The sequence below is a fragment of the Vombatus ursinus genome, unplaced genomic scaffold, assembly GCF_900497805.2.
Source record: "Vombatus ursinus unplaced genomic scaffold, bare-nosed wombat genome assembly UNPS02014832.1, whole genome shotgun sequence".
Taxonomy (NCBI): domain Eukaryota; kingdom Metazoa; phylum Chordata; class Mammalia; order Diprotodontia; family Vombatidae; genus Vombatus; species Vombatus ursinus.
Window position 1 is genome coordinate 1,979,032 of NW_020954610.1, and position 16,686 is coordinate 1,995,717.

The 16,686-nt window shown below is 39.1% G+C and overlaps 1 pseudogene; it reads left to right on the forward strand.

The window, feature by feature from the left end:
• The first annotated feature begins 2,848 nt into the window (after positions 1 to 2,848).
• LOC114025673 overlaps positions 2,849 to 16,686 on the forward strand; it is a 79,108-nt pseudogene continuing 65,270 nt past the window's right edge.

Consider the following 16,686-nt stretch of genomic DNA (forward strand, 5'->3'; position numbering starts at 1 on the left):
TGTAAAATAGTCTTTTAGGCAAGTGTATGTTTGGCATTCAAATTGTTCTGAATAACAAAACACTAAAAACCCACGTGTCCAGCGGAAAAAGGCTCAAAGAAGTGTGCTATTTGAATATAATACCTAGGCAACATGGTAGATAGAGCACTGGACCTGGAGTCAGAAAGACATGAGTTTAACTCCAGCCTCAGATACTTACTAGCTGTGTGGCCCTGGGCAAATCACTTAACCTCTGTTTTCCTCAGTTTCCTCATCTGTAAAATGGAGATAATAATAGCACTACCTTTCAGGACTATTGTGAGCATCAAATAAGAAGATATTGGTAAAGCACTATATAAACGCTAGTTATAGCTATGAATATAAGAAATGTCAAACAAGAATACAAAGAAAAAATACTGAGGTTGTCCATCTATTATTTCTCCCCTTCAACATGTGACCAGCCTATCTTTTCTTCCTATTAATCATTTCCTTGCTCTCTTTTATTCTCACTCTTTTTCAAATTTTCCCATTGGTGATATAGTTCAGCCTTCTCACATCCACCATGCATCTCTCTATTGCTTTCTGTGGGATCTTCATTTTCAATTCTTTAGAAACTGTTTTTTTCATTTCTCACAACCATACGGCAATGCCAGGAGGACATGAGTATTAAAAAGATGTGCCGTTGTTTCCAGGAGAAGCCTGGGGCCATTACACAAGCTTTGCAGTTTCCTGAAGGCAATCTGACTTTCTCTCCTCCTCCTGTTCCACTCCAGACTCAACTCCTTTTCCATTTGTGCTATCCCAGATATATGCTATCGGATGATATCTATAGGTTACCCACTGCCTACAACTAGGAAATAGACATCCTTCTTCTTCATCTTTCCAGTCTGGATGATCAGACCAAACTTTTTTTGATGGCTACAGACCTCTTGCAATTATATAAATAATAATAATAGTAACAAAAACAAGGAAAAAATACAGAATGGTAAATAAATGGAAACAGGCTGATTTTGTGACTCTTGTTAAAGTTAACATACACATTTCAAGAAACAAACTGTAAATAACTGAAGTTTAAGCTTTCAAGTATAATCTTTTCTTTAAATTGTGTATTTGAATGGTTGTGTTGTTGATGGTTATTATATCTATAATAAATAAAAGAAAAAGAGCATGTGTCACGAACTGAGGTTTCTTCCTGTCTTACAGCCAAAGTCTCCTTGTATTCAATAACTTTTCTTCAATAACCATTTTCCTTTTACGTCAACAGACCTGGAGAAGACTCAAACCTCACAGAGTCCTTGTACTTCAGTTTCCCTGCTAGAAAAACCACTCCCTTCAGAAGATTAGAGGAGGGTAATGGGGACTATTGAAGAAATCATATCCACGAACAGTTTTGAGAAATAAGAAAGAGTAAGACTCTCAAACAATGAATTCCAACATATGTATTCCTTCACGCATTCCTTCAGCCAGCCAAGACCTTTTGAGTAGCTACAGGGTATAGTGCTCGTTCTAATGCAGAGAGATGAAAAGACATTCTTCCCTCTCATGCAACATTCAGTTGTACTGTATTTTAAGCAATTTCTAATTAGCAATTACGATAAGTGAGACCAGTACACTGGGTAACAAAAATCTACAGATACTTTATGAGTTTTGAATGCCAGCTTCCTCCCTGACCAAAGCTATGGTGATTTAAACCTCCAATATCCAGCTTTTTCTGTGACTATCTTCAGAAATACCCTAAAGGTGGGGCAGCAAAGGAAGAAAGGGAACATCAAGGCCAAGGGTAGGTCTATATTTTAGACTTGGGTTTTTCTCCCCCTTGGAAATCTGCGAGCTGAGGTTTGGGCTAAGGCTAAATGGAGGAGCTTAGGGCCTCTTGCTCAGTTTATCACTGGGACTTGAGAGCTTCTGAACTAACTGCTCTTATCACCAACTAAATTCACCTGCCAATGCTAAAAATGGTAGGCTATGTTGTCAACATGAATTCCTACAAGAGAATAACAATTGACATTTTTAGACATTTTAAAAAGTTTTCCAATTGCTTTAGCTTAGTACATATATAGGAGCACATATAGAGGAGCTCAGCTAAGCCACATGGCAATCCTGTGAAATCAGCATTATGTGTTATTGTCCCCCTTTTACAGATGAAGATACTGAGGATCAGGAAGGTTAAATAACTTGTGGCACAATGGATAGAACACAGGACTTGGAATCAGAAAGATTCACCTGACTTTAAACACTTCCTAGCTGTGTCACTCTGGGCAAGTCATTTTAGGCTTTTGCCTCAGTATATTATCTATAAAATGAGCTGGAGAAGGAAATGGTAAATCACTCCAGAGTTTTTGCCAAGAAAACCCCTAAATGGGTCATGAAGAGTCAGACATGACTGAAAAACAACTGAAAAATAGGTATCAGAGGGTCTTTTCAGACTCCCAGTTCAGTTTTCTATCAACTCTCACAATGTTCCTTATAGTTTGCTTGGATTCATGGTATCTCAAAGTTGGAGGGGACCTCAGAAGCCAACTGGCCCAATGAACATGAATGCCATCTATAACAGGTGTCAAAATTGAGGAGCAGCCTACAAAAATCCCAATGTAATTGGGAAATGTTTAAAATAAATAAATAAAAATACAACATAGATAATGTTAATTTGTGGTTTTCTAAGTCTACATGTAACTGGTAGGAATTCATTTCTATTTGAATTTGACACCACTGTTCAATAAATCAGGTAACTGTTTAGCCTTTGCTTGTGAAGGGGAATTCACTATTTCCAGAAATGGCCCTTTCTACTTTTAGGTGATGTTATTAAGATGTTTTTTTCTTGAGAGCCCAGGCATAATACATATTACGCACTTGTCTCCTCTTTTCCTTTCTCATTCAGCTGGCCAAGATGCCAAAAGGGAAGAAGGCCACGGGGAAGAAGGTGGCTCTGGCCCCTGCTGTAGTAAAGAAGCAGGAGTCCTAGAAAGTGGTCAATCCTTTGTTTGGGAAGTGGCCGAAGAACTTTGGCATTGGTGGGAACAACCAGTCCAAAATGGACCCTACTCGATTTGTCTAACAGCCTCGGTACATCAGACTGCAGCGTCAAAGGTTTTTTATAAGTGTTTGAAAGTGCCATCAGCAATTAACCAGTTCACCCAGGCTTTGGATTGTCAGACAGCTCACCTGCTTAAACTGTCTCACAAGTACAGACCTGAGACAAAGCAAGATAAGAAGCAAAGGCTGCTGGCTTGGGCTGAACAAAAAGCTGCAGGCAAAGGAGATGTCCCCACTAAGAGACCACCTGTCCTCAGAGCAGGTGTTACCACTGTTACTACCCTGGTAGAAAACAAGAAAGCACAGTTGGTAGTGATTTCACACGGCGTGGATCCCATTAAGCGAGTGGTCTTCCTACCTGCCTTGTGCTGAAAAATGGGGGTTCCTTACTGTATTATCAAAGATAAAGCCAGACTGAGTCGCTTAGTTCACAGAAAGACATGCACAAGCATTACCTTCACACAAGTTAACCCTGAAGATAAGACAGCCCTGGCTAAGCTGGTAGAAGCCATCAAAACCAATTACAACAACAGATATGATGAGATCTGTCGTCACTGAGGTGGCAATGTTCTGGGCCCAAAATCAGTGGCTCATATTGCCAAGCTGGAAAAGGCAAAAGCTAAGGACCTACAACCAAAATGGGTTAAATGTATACTTGATTTTTCCCTACATAAAAATAAAAATTTAAACAAACAAAAAAAGATGTTTTTTCTTTAAAGGAAGCCTAAGTCTACCTCTTCCATCCTCCCATTCTCAACTCTCTCTTTCCTCATTGCTATCTCTTTTCTTTCCTCAAAGTATGGTGTAGTGAATAGAAAACTGACTTGAGAATCAAAAAGACCTGAGATGAAGCCCTGCCATTTACTGGCCACTCTCCATGTCATCGTTGTCTTCCACATGCTCTTGTATGGTGGTGACTCTGCGTCTCCTTGCTGTTCCATCTCCTAACTCTGGGCACTTTCACTGGTTGTCCCCCATACATGGGATGCTCTTCCTCTTCATTCCTGCCTCCTGGCTTCCTCAAATAAAGTCTCCACCTTCTTCAAGAAATCTTTCCTGGTCCTTTGTCATGTTTTGGTTTTTTGGGCTTTTTAAATTTATTTTATTCTGAACTTAAGAGATAAAAGCATTTCCACAATATAATAGAATAGGGGAAAAAAAGATGATTGTATATGAAACTGTAAATCTATTATGTACAATTGCTATTTCTTTTAAATATATATTAAAGTTATCATGTAACTTTCTTCTTTTTTTCCTTGTTTTTCTTCCCTCCCTCCCCCCTCCCTAGAGATGACTACCATTAGACACAGATGTGTAATGTTAGGGCCTTCCCTCTAAAACTACCCCCAATTTATCATATGTGTGTGTGTGTATATATACACATATATACATATATATACACACACACATATATACATATATGTATGTATCTTGTTTGAATGTAGTAATTTGCATGCTGTTTTCTTCTTTAAGACTGTGAGCTCCTTGAGAGCAGGGACTGATTAGCTTTGTTTTGCTGCCTTTCTTTGTATGCATGTGGCCTGGAACAGTGGCTGCTACACAGTAGGTGTTTACTAAATGCTTTTTTTACTTGACTTCTGTCCCCAACTCCTAGTCCTGCCCTTGATTTTGTTGTTCAGTCATTTCAGTCGTATCTGACATTTCGTGACCCCATTTGGGGTTTTCTTGGCAAAGATACTGGAGTGGTTTGCCATTTCCTTCTCCAACTCATTTTATAGATGAGGAAACTAAGGTAAGCAGGGTTAAGTGGTTTGCCCAGGGTCACACAGCTAATAAGTGTCTAAAGCCAGATTTGAATTCAAGAATAGGAATCTTCCTGACTCCAGGTCCAGCACTCTATCCACTGCACCAACAAGCTGCCCTCCTTGAAGGGCAAGCAAAATAATATTGATCACTCCACACTAATAGACCTTCCAATAATTGAAGGTAGCCATCTTATCTCTAGGTTTATAGCAGAAATAAGATGATTATCTGCATATTTAACATGTTCATAAGCAACAAACTTGGAAGATTGAAAGAACATAGATGAATAGAAGCTAGTGCTTTGGAGAGAGTGCAATTATACTAACAGTCCAATTCCTCTCATCCCAACCTAACTCCCTAGACCTAAGGGAACTACCAAGCCTCACCCTAAGAAAGCCAAGGTCACCCAGACCTCAGTCATAGTCAGTATTCCCTGTAAGCTACATAGGGTATCTGGCTTCAGATAATCTCAAAATCCTCTATCCATACCTTTTACTTATTTTCCCACATACCACTGAAGGCAAATAGAATTTAATTAAAGACACAATTATATTTAACATTGTTTACCTTTGGTATCTCCATTTCCTTCTCCAGCTCACTTTACAGATGAGGAAACAGAGGCAAACAGGTTAAGAGACTTACCCAGGGTCACATAGCTAGTGTCTAAGGCTGCATTTGAACTCAGGAAGAAGAGGAAATAGACTTTTTTCTACTTTTTCTCCTTTTTAGTGGAGTCTCTTCTCCCCCCCAAATGAAAGAAAGGTAGCTCGTACTGACCTATATCTCTAAAAAAAAAATCTCTGAAGCTTTGAATCACAAAGAAGCATGATGAAGGTAGAAAGTGTAGGCTGAAGAGAAAAATTTCCATTTTAGAGACAATGCATTTGTACGTATATTTGTTGTACATGTGTACATGGCTTCTGATAGAGAAGAGCAGGAAATGTTTCTTTCATTTTTCAGGTCTGTTTCATTTATTTGAGTTATCCTCTTTCACGAACAACCTCCATTCCCATTCACCTATGTACTTTTGGATTCATTCTGTAGTCCCAACCTCCACAGCAGAGTAAGAGACCATGGAAATCATGGATATGTATGTCATATGCAACATGTCAGTAGAAGAATGAGTGATATCCAAATTGCTTTCCCCTTTGATTGAGAGATACCACCATTAGGCTTATACTCCAAAGAGAACAAAGAAAGGAGAAAAAGATCCAAATCTACAAAAATATTTACTGCAGTTCTTTTGGTGATGGCGAAGAACTAGACACTAAAGAGGTACCCATCAACTGGGGAACGGCCAAACAAATCATGTTACATGAATGCAATGAAATTCTATTGCGCTGTAAGAAATGAGGAGATAGATTATTTCAGAGAAACCTGGGAAGATTTATAGGAATCACAGCAGAATCAAGAGGACAATTTATATAAGAACAACACTGGCAAAAAGAACAACTTTAAAAGACTTAAGAACTCTAATCAACTTAATGACCTACCATGATTCCAGAGGACCAATGATGAAGAATGCTATTCACCTCCTGATAGAGAGGTGATGACTCAAGATGCAAAATGGCACATTCATTTTTTATACGTTGTCAATGCAGGAATTTATTTTGCTTGCCTATGCATATTTATTACAAATTGTTTTGATTTTCTTTTTTTCTCCTCAATATGGGGAGAAAGACGGTGAGAGATAAACACTTATTAATTGAAATAATTGATTTTAAAAGAAAGAATGAGTGACTATAGTGTAATTAGAGTGAAGGACAAAAAGAAATTATGCTGTCAAAAATGGAAGGGAGTGGAGGGAGGGCAAAGAATGGATGTGCATCAGCTGGGAAATGACTGAATAAACTGAGGTATATAAACATGAGAGAAGGTTGCTGTGCCATAATAAACAAGAAATATGAGGAATTCACAAAAATATGGAAAGATAAAAGAACTTAAGATGATTAAAGAAGGCAGAGCTAGGAGAATATACATGAAGGCTTTACCAGTATAAATGAAAATAAAGTTAAAAGACTTCAGATTAAAAGCAATGACCAATAAAAACTGATTCCAGAGGACAAATGACAAAACATTTTCCTTCTCTCAGTAGAGAGATGGGGAACCACAGATTCTAAATATGACATACAATGTCAGATACCATGATTTCAATAGTTCGTTTTGCTTAACTGTTCTTCTTTGTAATAAGGAAGGTTGTAGGCACGGAGGGGTTGGAGTGGGGGTTTAAATATCAGGAGCTTTTGTAGTGTAACAAAAAACGTAATAGAACTTTTTAAAAGAACATAAAAAATTGTTATTTTTGGATTTTCAGTCTTCTCCTCTCTTCTCTCTTATGTTCCAAGTTAGGGCTAACAATTAGCCATTTGATTAGGTTGGCCAGTATTTCATCATGGAATGCAGATGTTCCTTATCATGTTTGTTCTATGGCCTTTTTGTTTTGTTTTGCAGTTTAGGGGGAAGGAGGAGGATTGGGTTTGTTTTTTGATCACCCTGCATTTGAATATATTTCCGAGCTAGAGATAACTGGGTTGAGGTTGTCAGAGGTTTTTTCTAAAGAGCTGCTAGGAATTAAGAAGTGTGTGTGTGTGTGTGTGTGTGTGTGTGTGTGTGTGTGTGTGACCAACTATAATGAATTTGTTGTTTAGTAGTTTCAGTTGAATCTGACTCTTCATGATCTCATTTAGGGTTTTCTTGACAAAGATACTGGAGTGGTTTGTCCATTTCCTTCTCCAGCTCACTTTACAGATGAGGAAACAGAAGCAAACAAGTTAAGGGACTTACCCAGGGTCACATAGCTAGTGTCTAAGGCTGCATTTGAACTCAGGAAGAGGAGTCTTCCTGACTCTAGGCTTAGCATTCTATCCATTGTGCCACCTAGCTATCCATTTAATGAATTTTTAGCCTCAGCCAAAGCCACTCTGGCAAGATGGCAGAGGGAAAGCAGTGACTTGCTTGAGCTCTCCCTCAAACCCCTCCAGATACTTATAAAAAACAGCTCTAAACAAATTCTAAAGCAGCAGAACCCACAAAAAAACAGAGTAAAACAAATTTCCAGCCCAAGACAACCTGGATGGCTGATCAGAAAGGTATATCGTGCCGGGCTGGGAGAGGAGCACAGTTTGGCATGGGCGCACAGGCCACAGTGACCCTGGAGTAGGCCTCAGAGGACTGAATCGCAGGCAGCTGGGGCAGTTTCCAGACTTCTCAACCCACGAAGGCTAAAGACAACTTAGAAGGTCAATGGGAAAAGTCTGTGACTGCGGTGAGAGAAGGAGCTAGGTCTCAGTCACCCTGAGGGCAGCTGCTGCCTCCTGAGCTTCTGGCCCACAGACTGAGGGGGAATCAAGTGGCTGATCAGAGGGGGATTGCAAGGATCTCTTTGCCAGTGCTGAGGCAGGAATCTCTTGCTTTGCCCATGCATGGATCTAGGTTACAGCTCTGAGGGGCGGTCCTGGGGCGAGGAGGAGCGCTGGTGTGGTGGAGCTTATTGTGGCTGTGGAGAGGAAATACCTCGCCACCTATCATAGCGCCTTGGAAGAACTGAAAATTTTCATGTCCCTAGAAGTATTTCTGAAAACAGCTGTACAAACCCCTGAAGCTTGGGACAGTACATTCTCCACATTGGAAACTGACTCTTACCTTAACAAAGAGTTTAAAACTCAAGTAATTGGTTGGGATCATGAGCAAGTAGCCCAAAAAGAGTCAGACTATATTATCTTACTTTGGTGACAAAGAAGATCAAAACATACAACCAGAAGAAGACAACAAAGTCAAAGCTCCTACATCCAAAACTTCCAAGAAAAAATATGAATTAATCCCAGGCCTTAGAAGAGCTCAAAAGGGATTTTGAGAAGCAAGAAAGAGAAGTAGAGGAAAAACTGGGAAGAGAAATGAGAGTGATGCAAGAAAATCATGAAAAACAAGTCAACAGTTTGCTAAAAGAGACCCAAAAAAATACTGAAGAAAATAACACCTTAAAAAATAGCCTAACCCAAATGGCAAAAGAGGTCCAAAAAGCCAATGAAGAAAAGAATGCCCTAAAGAGCCAAATTGGACAAATGGAAAAGGAAGTCCAAAAGATTACTGAAGAAAATACTTCCTTAAAAATTAGAATAGAGCAATTGGAAGCTAGTGACTTTATGAGAAATCAAGACACTGTAAAACAAATCCAAAAGAATGAAAAATTAGAAAACAATGTGAAATATCTCATTGGAAAAACAACTAACCTGGAAAATAGATCCAGGAGAGAGAATTTAAAAATTATTGGAATATCTGAAAGCCATGATCAAAAAAAGAGCCTAGACATCATCTTTCAAGAAATGATCAAGGAAAACTGCCTTGATATTTTAGAACCAGAGGGCAAAATAGAAATTGAAAGAATCCACCAATCTCCTCCTGAAAGAGATCCCCAAAGGAAAACTCCTAGGAATAGTGTAGCCAAATTCCAGAGTTCCCAGGTCAAGGAGAAAATATTACAAGCAGCCAGAAAGAAACAATTCAAGTATTGTGGAAACACAATCAGGATAACACAAGATTTAGCAGCTTCTACATTAAGGGACTGCAGGACATGGAATGTAATATTCCAGAGGGCAAAGGAGATAGGATTACAACCAAGAATCACCTACCCAGCAAAACTGAGTATAATTCTTCAGGGGAAAAAATGATCATCCAGTGAACTAGAGGACTTTCAAGCATTCTTGATGAAAAGACCAAAGTTGAATAGAAAATTTGACTTTCCAATACAAGACTCAAGTGGAACGTGAAGAGATAAACAGGAAAGAGAAATCATAAGAAATCATAAGGCTGAACTGCTTACATTCCTACATGGAAAGATGATATTTGTAACTCATGAGACCTTTGTCAGTATTAGGGTAGTTGGAGGGGAAAAATTATATGTATGTATGTATGTATGTATGTATAGATAGATAGATAGATAGGTAGATAGATAGAGGGTACAGGGTGAGTTGAAAATGAAGGGGTCATATCTGAAGAATAAAATTAAGGGATGAGAAAGGCTTATACTGGAGAAGGAGAAAGGGAAAGGTAGAATGGGGTAAAATATCTCACAGAAAAAACAGAAAAGAAAAGGCTCTTACAGTGGAGGGGAAACGGGAATATGAGAGGGAATGAGTGAATCTTATTCTCATAGGATTTGACTTAAAGAGGGAATAACATACACACTCAATTGGATATGGAAATCTGTCTTACCTTACAGGAAAATAGGAGGGGAAGGGGACAAGAGAGTAGGGGGATGATAGAGAGGAGGGCAGATTGGGAAAGGGGGTAATCAGAAGCAAATCCTTCTGAGGAGGGACAGGGTCAAAAGAAAGAATAGAATAAATGGTGGGGGTGGGATAGGATTAAGGGAAATAGAGTTAGTTTTTCACAGCATGTCTACTATGGAAGTGTTTTGCGTAACTGCACATGTATAGCCTATATTGAGTTGCTTGCCTTTTCAATGAGGGTGGGTGGGGAGGGAGGAAGGGAGAAAATTTGGAACCCAAAGTTTTAAAAACACATGTTTAAAAAAAAATGTTTTCACATGCAACTGGGAAATAAGAAATACAGGAAATGGGGTACAGAAATCTATCCTGCCCTACAGTAAAATAGAAGGGGAAGTGGTGGGGAGATAGCAGGGAAAGCAGACTAGGGGAAGGGGTATTCAGAATGCATGCCATCCTGGGGTCGAGATGGGGTGAAAATTTGTCACTCAAAATCTTGTGGAAGTAAATGTTGAAAATTTAAAAATATATATATATATAAATGAAGTAGTTGTCAAAGCCACTCTGCCAGAGCACAAATTTTCCTGCTCAATGGTTCCACCACCTCTCCCACCCCACTTGGGTTTCCTCTACCCCAAATCTCTTAGGTGTTAGAAATAAAAGAGACTATCTCCCACCACCTCTTCCCCATAGTGCAATAATCATACTTTCTCCTACTGGCTACAACCTCATGTCCCTTAAACCTTTCTGCCTTAAAAACACCAAGGAGCTGGTCCTTAATATAGAAACAGGGAGCAAAGGAGGGTGTAACAGATTCCCAAAGACACTTTGCAAGCATTGAGGAAAGTACATGAAGCTTTGGCCCTAGTCAATGGGAAAAGGATAATTGGAATCATCAAATTGTTAGAGTTGGATATTATACTTGTTTTTAAATAAGTGCAAGCCTAATCAATTTTTTAGTAAATGCTAGTCCTAGTTAATGGGAAGAGGTTATTTGGGATCATAGGATTGTTAGGGAGTTGGATGTATACTCATTTTTTTAAGAAGCACAAGTGAATGTTGTTGTCTGTATGTGATGAGGATTAATACCAGCACTCTCCAGACCACCAGCTCTGTTTCCAGCTGGTTCCCTAAAGCTTTGTGTAGGGAAATGACCCTCTCGGATACTTGATAACTGCAACTGCAGCTCCTTCAGCTCCACTGAAGATCCAGGAAAGAAAAGTCTTGTCATCTAAGTCCTTGGAATTGTCAAATGACTCAGCATCAGTTTTATCGCTGAAATGACACAGAAGGAGATGAATTACCATCTGCCTTGCCAAGACACTCTAAAGAACTGTGGGCCTTTTCATCTGCCCTGCAACTGCCCCCTCCTACTTCTATTGTGCTACTTGAAAGCAGGGACTGTCTCACTTTTCTAGTTGTATCTCCAGCACTTAGCACAGTGCATTATGTATAGGAAGCACTCAATAAATGGTTTTTAGGTTTGTTTGTTTTTTGTTTTTGTTTTTTTTTTTTTTGGTTCATTCACTCATTCATATGTGGCTTAATTATTTGGGAAAAAAAAAGAGGGGGGCAGCTAGGTGACACAGTGGATAGTGCTCTGGCCTTGGAGTCAGAAGGACCTGAGCTGAAATCCAGCCTCAGACACTTGATACTTACTGTGTGACCCTGGGCAAGTCACTTAACCCCAATTGCCTCACCAAAAAGCAAAAAAAAAAAAAAAAGAGGAGATCCTGGTAGAATGGACTAGTGCTCTAACTTGGAGTTAGGAAAATCCTGTGTTTGAATCCAACTGCTGACACTTGCCAGTTGTTTGACCTTAGGTCACACTCCTTTCTGAACATCAGTTTCCTCATTTATAAAATAAGGATAAAAATACTACATGTAATCCCTGTCTTATGAGGTTGTTATGATGAAAGTATTTTGCAAACCATATAATTTTATGTAAATTTAAGTTATTATTTCTGCATATTGGAGAACTAACCCTGAAGGAAAAACTCTTAGAGAACTTAGTTTGGCCATGTAAAATAACTATAATGCACTTACATTCAATCCAATCAAGCAAAAGTTTACTAATGTCTAGCATGTTCATGGTACTGTGCAAGATGTTGGGAATATAAATGTAAGGAGACCTAGAAGAGACCAAGCTATAATGTGTTGTTTATGTGCCTGGCACATAATTGGTGATTAATAAATATTGATTGATTGTTACTTTGGGGAAATGGGACAAAAATTAACTGACTTTTAGACTTAGCTTGCAGGTAGCTTTTTCACAAAAGAGAAGGATTGATAGAGGAGAGTTTAAAAGTTTCCTTACTTGGATCAAGAAGTTCCTTCTCCATTTGAGAAAATTGATCCCTAATGATATTTACCGCAACCAGGGTCCATGACAAAACCTAAAAACTAAAATGGATTTCTGATCAGCCAGATGACCCTTGAATTGAGAGACTTTTAGGAGAAAACTAGAATTTTGAAAGAAAGAGGAGGGTAAACAGAAGAGTTCTAAAACGAATTAAAAGGGCAGACCTGGTATCAGCATAGTTCTCTACCTGAATGAAGAGAGAAGTTTCTTAGCCACAGCCTGAGTGGAACTGAAGAAGACTTCATATGACTGTGAAGAATGGCTAAAAAGATCTATGGCCTTCCCCGCAGGGGAGAAGCTCTTCTAATCATAGCATCTCCAGCAGAAGGAGAACTGAATTGTGAGTAGCTCTGAAGACAACATCTCAGCTGAAGGTTGTAGTTGAGGGATAGTAAGAAACTGAAAGTCAAAGCTAAAAGAGTTCTAGCTCTACATTCAGCAGACTGAAAGAGCTATCACCTTCCTCCCTAAAAGGGAAAACCTTGTCCATCCACAGCATTCTCCAATGGATGGTGAAGGTGGTTGAAGCAGCTGGTGAAAAGACCAGCTAGACCAGAGATGTCACCCCAACCAGGAAGCAACTGAGATGCAAGAAACATTCAGAGAGCAGCAGAGAACACTGCCTTCTGGGGAATAAGTACAGCACAGAAAGGCCCAGGGACATAAGTAGAAGGCATCAGCAACTTCACAGCATCAAAGGCTTGAGCTGCCTCTCCATTCATATGTTCTGGACACACGTGATGGCCCTTAACATTCCACTTTTAAACGGTTCTAATTATTAAGAAGTTTGAATTTGCCTCCTTATATCTTCTACCCATTGTTCCTGTTTTTACTCTCCAAGATCAGTAAGATCAATTCCAATCTCTCTTCCAAATGACACCCTTCAGATACTTGAAGACAGTTGCCATGCCTCTTTTAAGTCTTGTTCAAGATAAATATCACCAGTTCTTTCAGCCAATCCTTGTTTGCCACGGAATCAAAGTCTTTCATCATCCTAGTTATGCTCAAGTCAAGTCAATAAGCAATAATCAAGTGCCAGGCACTGTTCTAAGATTCTGGGATCAAAATACAAAAAGAAATGCACAAAAAATACAGAAAGAAATATACAAAAAGAAAGATTGCCCCTGCCTTCAAGAAACTTCCATTCTAATAGGGGAATAAAACACATAAGAGGGATCTGAAAAGTAGGAATGGTTGTGGTGAGGAGGCACCTATGCTAAATAGTGCCACAGTCCAGAAAATAAAGGTTGTCTGGTCTAGGTCATTTCTCAAAATGGAGATTCTCCGAAACCACCAGTTGGAGAAGGGGCCATCTGGCTCTGAGATGGAATGGTCCTTTGGATACTTTCCAGCTTATCAATGTCCCTCCTAAACTGTGGAGGCCTGAATGCCTCAAAATACTCCAGGTATGGTCTGTCTAGGGCAGAATATATATTCCTTGAATCTGTCTCTAAAGGCAGTCCAAGATCATGTTAGCTTTTATTACATTGTTGACTCATATTGAGTTAATAATAAACTAAAATCTTCAGTTTTAAAAAAAATTGTTTATTTTAATTTATGGAATAAAACAAGCAATTCCATAACATAGTATGATAAAAAAAAAGATTATACATGAAACTGCAAATCTATTATGCACAACTTGCTATTTCTTTTACATATATAATAAAATTATCATGTAAATTTCTTTTTTCTATCCTTTTTTTCTTTCCTCTCCCCCTGCCCCCACCCTAGAGATGGCTACCATTAGACACAAATATATATAGATATATGTAAAATTTTTGTATATATACTTCTGTTTATCAGCTCTTTCTCTAGATGCAGATAGCGTCTTCCTTTATATGTCCTTTACAGTTAATCTGGGTATTCATAATAGTCAAAATGACTTAGTCACTCAAAGTCATTCTTAAAACAATATTGTTGTTACTGTATACAATATTCTCTTGGTTCTGCTCATTTCACTCTTGGTTATTTCGGGCAAGTCCTTCTATGTTTTTCTCAGATCATTGAGCTCATCATATTTTATAGCACAGTAGTGTTCCATCACAATTATATACCACAACTTGTTCAGCCATTCCCCAACTGACCGAATAAACTGCTATCTAACCATGCCTTCCCCAATTTGTACTTGTAAGTGAGCCCATAACCAAGGAGAAGTGGAGAAGGGACTGGAGGAGTATGGTATTTCTTTAGTAGGTCCCTTTATATCTGGTATCTGGGAAGAGAGGAGAAAGCAGGACCTGTTCTGGGTGAAATTTCAAAGTTTATTTTGGCTTTAACAGGATATTCTCCCCTTCTGAGGCTCTCTCCTATCATTTGGTACCTTGATACCTTCTGAGTATCTGTCTTCCTCTTATTCAGAGTCCCACATTGTGGCATTTCGCTCATCTTTGTCCTTTCCCAAAGTGTTCTATGATACAAAATTTCTTCTTAATAGCTAATAATAGCTAACATTTATATAGGACTTCAAGGTTTGCAAAGCACTTTACAAATGTTATTCCATTTTATCTCCTTTGGGAGGTAGGTGCTATTATTATAGTCATTTTATAGATAAGGAAACTGAGGCATACAGGGGTTGAGTGACTTGCCCAGAGTCTCACAGCTAGCTGGATTTGAATTCAGGTCTTCCTGACTCTAAGTCCAACCTTGTCTCCACTGTGTCACTTAAAATAAAAATTCTTACTCTGTCAGTACTACTGGTCTCAGGTATCAGGAGGAAAGTGAACTACTTAAACTAATTTGCACTAAGGTATGAATGATTGATAGCCTCACTTTACACTTCCAAAGGTATTTTAATTTTGAAAGAAGACTTGTGAATCTAAATAAAGAACCACTTTACATTTGTAGGGCAACATTGTGGCAGTAATTTCTGGCAATAGTTGTTCTTCATTTCCGTTAGCTGACAGCCCTTTTCTCCTCTACAAAGCTACAAATGGAAAAGGGGGAGAGGAAAGAAAGCTACGTTGATCCCCAGTTCTCTCTCCAGCCAGATTATCGTTGTTACTGTAGTGTGTTGTTTGTCCTTCGCTCTTGAACAGGACCAGTGACATCAGGAGGATGATGTTTTGACTTATAAGTGATTTGAATTTAAGTGAGGTACCCACATATCAGGGTATGACTCCCCATGTGGACAGAGAGAGAGGAGAAGGAGAAAGAAGAAGAGGAAGAGAAAATAGAGGAAGCAACCAGTTTTCTATTTCTGTTACCCTTCCCAGGTATTTCCTAATTGGAGCCTGAGGGCTGGGCTGCTCTTTGCTCATCAACGAAGGGGGGAAGGCTATATCTCAGCAGCTTCTTTCCCTACTCAGTGCTTTTTCTTCTCTCCCTCCTCTCCCCTGTAGCTAGAAATGTAGTAGCAATAACTAAATGTTCTCCCCTCTAAACAATGAGCTCATTTTTCCACCAATAAACACATACACAGGGAAACTGACATAGGAATGTATGGGAGATCCGCACATGGAGGACACATATGGCATGAAGAACTGTACATTCAATTGTACGTTGCTTTTTGTATTTTGATCCCAGGAGCTTAGACAGTGCCTGGCACTTGATTATTGCTTTGACTTGACTTCAGCATAACTAGGATGATCAAAGACCTCAATTCCATGGCACACAAGGACTGGCTGAAGGAACTGGGGATATTTAGCTTGAAAAACAAGTCTTAAAGGAGGCATGACAACTGTCTTCAAGTAGCTGAAGGGTGTCATTTGGAAAAGAGATTGAAATTGATCTTATTGACCTTGGAGGGTACAAACAGGAACATTGGGTAGAAGATGAAAAGAGGCAAATTCAAACCTCTTAATAATTAGAACTATTTAAAAGTGGAATGGTAAGAGGAGAGCAGAGTCAAGACGTTAGAGTGGAAGGCAGCATTTTTGACTTTGTTTCTCTATAGCCTCCTTCACAACAATATAGAAAGCTTGCCAGACCAAATTCTGACCAGGAAAGCCAAGAAAAAGTCACTGTGAGTCATTTTTGCAGCCCAGGGCATCTTAGGAAGACAGATATAATGACTGAGCTAGGATTCTAACTCAGATTCTCCAAAATCCAATATTCTTTCCACCATGCCATGCTGATCACAGAATTGGAAGGGACCTCAGAAGCCATCTAGAATAGCTGATACCTGAACAAGGATATAGGGTGCAAAACCTTAACCAGTCTTTGCCCAAAGAACTTTGGTGACAGAGAACTCACTATTCTCAAGGCAGCTTTTGTTCAGTTCCACTAGAAGCTATTTCCATTGCTGTTTTTCAGTCGTTTTCAGGTGTATCAGACTCTTCTTGTCTTCATCCTTGAGAACAGGGACTAGTTGGTTTCATTCTGTTG